General features: G+C 37.0%; 1 long non-coding RNA gene across 1 annotated transcript; it reads right to left on the minus strand.

Annotated features, from left to right (window-relative positions):
* Positions 1–2,592: 2,592 nt before the first annotated feature.
* On the minus strand, positions 2,593–3,627 carry LOC150007521 (uncharacterized). Its single transcript, XR_016511824.1, has 2 exons — positions 3,532–3,627; positions 2,593–2,858 (listed from the first exon to the last, which is right to left on the minus strand). It is a non-coding gene; the product is annotated as an uncharacterized LOC150007521 (long non-coding RNA).
* Between the last annotated feature and the right edge of the window lie 2,756 nt (positions 3,628–6,383).

The raw sequence follows: 6,383 nt of genomic DNA on the forward strand, positions 1-6,383 counted from the left end.
ATTATTCACCTTTTTATTTATCCTTCTTCCTTGGAATAATCTAGGTTAATGGAAGCTTATCTAAAGAAATGATGGTGCATTTGAAAGGTCTCGTCCATGGTGGTCTCCTGCCCTCACGGGCCTTCACTGAGCAGAACTCATCCCATCAACCAGGTCTTGTGTAGTGACTTCTGCCTCCGCTTCATCTTCCAATGATGCTTGCATTCCGACCATGGCCTATCTTTTTCTTATTCCCTGTTCTCTGTGTCCTTCTTGACCCAGTCACAAGGGTTCTTCAGTCTGTCAGTTTCCTCAGACATTTTTCTGCCATCTTGGGGACCAGAAACCCATGACTGGTTTTCTCATCAGTGCTATAAAAAGTGTGATAAATGGACAGTCCACTAGCTTGTACCTTATTTAAATGATCTGTTGCTAATTCTCAATGAGATAAGTACAGAAATTGAGAGTAAGGGTATAAAAACTTTTGTAGTAATTTGAGTTTAATTATTAAAGCTTCAGGTTTGTATTTTTTATGTCTTTGAATTTTTCACCTCCAATATTTAGTAACTCACTTTTATCATTTTATTTATAATATTTTCATTACAAAGGTAAGTGCTCCTCCACTGCAGAGAGTTTGAGAAGCCCGGGCCTGGGCCATTGCTTTTTCCTGGTTGGGTGCCGTGATGGACAGGACATGAGGCTTCTCTGTGAGGCCTGGAGGGCGGTGCCTGCCACCCTGAGGCAGCAAGTGCCAATGGTTTACTAGGGGGAAGCCACAGGCAAATCAAGAAATATCTGAAAATATTTCTACCTCACCATCTATATTTCCCTTGATTAAAAAAATAGAGGAGTGTAGAAAGAGCTACATAATCTTCAAGAGTCATTTTACCTCCAGTGAACCTTGTTTTCCTCAATAGTGAAAGGAGAATAATAAATCTGTCTCACTGATTGTTCTGAGGCTTAAATGAAAAAACGTATATAAAATTCTTAACACAGGGCCTGGCACAGAAATGTTAGTGCCCTATAAAGTAAGTAGAATTTTTAAAAACACTTGCATTTTAGCAGTTAAGTTCTTTACCTATGTATAGAATATAAATATTCATTCTCATTAATCTTTATGTTGAGAACATAAGAAGATGATAAATTAATTATATAGGGCTATATTTATCAAAATCATAATATTCACTAGAATTATAAAAATTAGAAAGCAAATGTACAGTGGTTAAGCAAAGTTCTTGTGTGTGGTAGGTATTTAATTAATGATAGTGCCTCTCCACACACACACACACACACACACACACACACACACACGTATACACATATATACACATTCTAAGATTTAGAAGCTGCTTTATTTCACTCAGCAAAATAAAAATGCTGTAGGCTTGGTCATCTCCTGTGAATGATATCTTGTTGATTTACTTGGTGTATTAGTTTATTAAGTAGAAACAAGGCAAAAATAAAATGACTACTGCTTCCTGGTGATTTTGTTCTTCAGCTTTCAGAGGGTGACTCCACAACTACATCAATGTTGGTTTTTTCCTGTCTTGGCACAGTATGATATTTTTGCAAAGTAATTATACTAGCAAAGGATGATTTAGACCTCAGAAGTGAAATATTTCTCTTAAATACTGCTGTTTTAATTAAATGTAACCCTAGGAGAACAGTATTTACTTGCACAGATGAAATGGGCTAAGCCTTGGGGTACTCTGAATCCAGTAGAGGAAATTGAACAGCAGAGTCAATTGGACACAGCATATGAGAATAGTGAAATGACTTATCTGGCAGACTAGAAGCTAATTATTTAGTCAAAATACAATATGTCACAATATGCCAAATGCAACAAGCCACATGGGACAATTACATAAATGTGATGACTATTGATTACCGTCAAATTAATGCCTTGGTTATTTAATCAGTTTTGTATTTGTTTTTTTGCATTTAAAAATCAGTTAAAAGCCAGTGCAATCAAAAATAAAATAAAATAAAATAAAAGAATTGGAACTAATACAGAGACCAAAGCCACAATCAAATTTTAAAGTAAAAAATTAAATTTGGGTTATAAAGTCTCAGAAAGCATGGTTTCAGCCTTACTATTTGGGTTGAGTTTTGTGGGAAAAGTTTTCCAGTGACATAAGATTCACAAACACAGTAACAAAGGGAATAGTCACTTCCCTTTATACCTCTCTCGGGCCTCAAATCCACACACAGTTCTGGACAAAACATACTCTCACATAATTCTAGGAATAAAGTGGTACCAGGAAATGAAAATGATGGAGATGTGCAAGCCCTACATTATTAGAAACTTGTTTTAAAATGTACCCAAGAATTGTTTTAAGGTAAGACACTCAGACATGGAAATGACTATCGTGGAGGAAAATATTTTTATACACACAGATCTTTAGGAGCAGGAGGCTGGGCATGCCATGCAGAGCCACGCGAGGAAGCAACAGCATTGGCCAGGAGGCAGAGGCAAAGCAAGGAGACATTGTGGGCAAAAAACTTTATTTCCTTCCTGTGGGAAGGAATGGACAAGGCAGCGTAAGCCGGATCAGCATTGGCTAGTTTTAGGGTGGTCGGCAACATGGACTGTATAAGAATTTATGAAGAGAAGAAAACGCAGAGAGCAGTTTTTATTTTACTTTCCCAAGAGAGGGAAAGGGCTAGGTGCAGAGGTATGCACCAGTCCTGAGGGGCAGGGCTTTGAGCTTTGATTATGTGATGGGGTGGTTGTAGAGAACGATGTGTCTGTTGGTCTTGTATAGGCTGCAACTTGTCTCCCTGTTATCTTTGGGTGCAGAATCCAGTTGCTGTGATCTGGTAAGTCCTGTTTGGTAAGTTTCCGGAGCCTTCACGGCACTTCCAGTAATTTTCTAGTCCTGGGAATAAAGGCACATAAAACAATTATGGTCAGTCAGCTAGCTCTGGCAAAGAGGGCCTGTAAAGGGGACTTTTGTCCTATTTGCTAGTTTGAATAACTTCGGCTGGCTATGGTGTGTATAGACTGTCCCGAGCTGCCTTACACCTGGTTCTGGTGTGCTTGGGGTGAACTGGGATGCGTGTGTGTGTGTGGTGGTGGGGGGCTAGTGAATTGATTTGTGAAAGGTTGGTAAAGGAGGTGGTTGTATAGTGTATACTCTGGATTGGTTGGTTTGCATATGAAAGGCATGCTTGCAGGCATGTCTAGACTATCTAGGATTTGGCTAGCCCTGGGGAGGGCAGTTCCCTGTCAAGTGAGGCCCCAGAGCATCAAAAAAAAAAAAAAGTTGGAAATATGGTTACTATAGGATCTTTAATTTTCTGTGTTCTGGGCATATGCAGACTATTCAAGTATTAAAAACCTCAGAGCTAGCACCACTCAGTATGTCACTCATCTGTGCTAAGGGCTGTCTTTACTTTTATGTTCTGTTAACCGTTCAAAGATGGTATCTGACCCTCAGCCTGCCTTTTTCCTTATTACAGATTATTTTGCAGCTCTGCCGCTAACCATGATTTCTTCAATAGCAAGAAGGCTTAAAAAGTTAAATAATGAGAAAATGACTCTTTAGGCACCCGTGATGATGCTGAAGTTCTCTTGAAAACTCTTCACTTATGGAGAAATGCCTAGAAAGGCTGTCCACTGAGGATGTCAGTGAAGGTATTACAGGATCCAGCTTTGTTGAGGAGAGAAGAACATCCCATTGAGATACAAACAAAATGCATTCTAGAAATTAAGGTCTTCGCACTTCAAAGAACTGAAGAAGTAATATCTTTAGACTAAAATATGAGAAAATAATTTTCAGATCAATGTTTTATATTTCATACACAGAATAAATTATGGGTCAAACTACAGCTAAATTTATACCAGAAGTGTATTTTACTTTCACTTATTTCACTAATGCCTATGGTTACATTTGGACTAAGTTTTCAGTCATAAAATTTGATTTTCCACAGATTAAATTTAGCAATACAATGGTCTCTGTGCCAAAGACTAAAGGGAAAGTCCTCAGGCAATAGTGTTTTTTAATCATTGTTTGTTGAAATGCATTTGATTATAATAAACACAACTACATGTGGTAACATATGACAACTATATTTTCATTGTTAACATTTTTATTTGTATGTTGGAAATTTACCCAATGATTGTTCTTGTCTAGAGATCAAGAAGTGAAAACATTTAAAAAAATCACTTCTTTATCACTGAAAATAACACCACATTGATCACATATAAACTCTGAGAAAATTTTAACAAAGAACCTACCATTCCTCTGTCTTCAAGATAACAATTACTGGTGCCTCTCTCAAACAGTGGCTATTCCTTGTCCCATCACTGCGTGGTGCTACTTACTTTAAATTGTGTGTGTGTGTGTGTGTGTGTGTGTGTGTGTGTGTGTGCGCGTGCCGGTGTATGTGTGCACTTTTTACATTTACGATGCCTGTTGTTAGAAGTACACCATACACTCTGATTTGGAAACATCAAGTGCTGAGATTCTATTTACAGAATCTGAGCTCTCTGTCTGAGTATGGCTATGGAGATTCAACTTTACCAAGTGGTAAATAGTAATCCCAAGTCTGAAACTGCATATATTTCCTGTTCAACAAATAACCAGCATGATGGTAACAGAAGTCAAATTGACCATATTGCTAATTCATCTGATTTCACACAGACATGGATTTTTTTTTTGTAGAAACATGACAAATAAAGATCTTTCAAAATCTGGAAGTATTTAACTCTGTCTCTTCCCAGTTGAAACTCCTAGGTTTCACCATTTTAGTGAAAGAATGATTAAAAAAACAAACATGACTATTCGAAATGGGTGATTATACAGATTTGTTAGTTAGAGTTTGGTTGAAAATTGAAAAACCCACAAGCCTACCTGGACTGTCTTAAAATCAAAGAGTAATTTAAAAACATAGGCAGCAAAATCTCAGACATTTCTTGGAGCAATATTTTTTTCTGATATATCTCCTTGGGCAAGGGGAACAAAAGAAAAAATAAACAAATGGGACTACATCATACTAAAAAGTCCATGCACAGCAAAGGAAACCATCAACAAAATAAAAAGACAACCCACAGAATGGAAAAACATATTCACCAATAATCAACCTGATAAGGGATTAATATCCAAAATTTATAAAGAACATAAAACTTAACACTAAAAAGTTAATCCAATTTAAAAAGTCGGCAAAGGACCTGACCAGACACGTCTCCAAAGAGAATATTCAGATGGCCAATAGACACGAAAAGATGTTCAACATAGCTAATCATCAGAGAAATGCATATTAAAACCACAATGAGATATCACCTCACACCTGTCAGGATGGCCATCATCAATAAATCAACAAACAACAAATGCTGGTGAAGATGTAGAGAAAAGGAAATACTCATACACTGCTGGTGGGAATGCAGATTGATGTAGCCACTATGGAAAGCAGTATGAGGTTACCTCAAAAAATTAAAAATAGAACTAAATTATGACTCACCAATTCCACTTCTGGAAATATATCCAAAGAAACACAAAACACTGGTTCAAAAGAATATATGCACCCCTATATTCACTGTAGTGCTATTTACATTAGCCAGAATTTGGAAGCAGCCAAATGCCCATGAGCAAATGAGTAGATTAAAAAAAAAAAAAAAGAAGAAGAAGCTGTGATAATTTGCACAATGAAATACTACTGGGCTATAAAAAAGAAGGAAATCTTACCTTTTGCAGCAGCATAGATGGACCTGGAGAGTATTATGTTAAGTGAAATAAGGCAGTCAGAGAAAGATAAATACCATGTGATTTCACTTATATGTTGTATCTAATGAACAAAATACACTAACAAGCAAAATATACACAGACTTACAGATAGAAGGGAGTAAGTAGGTTTGGGGGACTGAGTGAAAAAAGGCAAAGGGATTAAAAAAAAAAAAGAAAAAGGAAATAGAAAAAAAAATTCCCCAAAACTCATAGACAGACAACAGTTTGGTGATTACCAGAAGAAAAGTGGGGTAGGATGAGGTAGAAGAGGGTAAAGCAGGATAAATGGTGTTGGAGGGAGACTTGACTGTTGGTGGTGAACACACAATATAACAGAGATGATATATTATAGAGTTGTACACCTATACAATATTAACCAATGTCACCCCAATAAATTCAATAAAAATTAAAATAAATAAATATAGGCTATAAAATAGCTTAAAAACAAAACAAAAACAAAAGCCAACCCTCCAAGACAGGAGCTGAGAATCAGCAGTCCTCAGGAAATAAACTGCTATCTCTATTCCTCTGAAGCCAGTTTTTCTCTCATCTACTCAGTTGGGATTTTCACATTACATTCAGCTTGCTTGTAGCTTTCCTTTGCTGTGTCACTAAATTTGGCTCTGCTACTATCTGACCCTGCCTCTGTGGTCAATTTCTTGAGAGAGAGTATCCGGC

Source organism: Furipterus horrens, unplaced genomic scaffold, assembly GCF_987537825.1.
Source record: "Furipterus horrens unplaced genomic scaffold, mFurHor1.1.pri manual_scaffold_6, whole genome shotgun sequence".
Lineage (NCBI taxonomy): Eukaryota > Metazoa > Chordata > Mammalia > Chiroptera > Furipteridae > Furipterus > Furipterus horrens.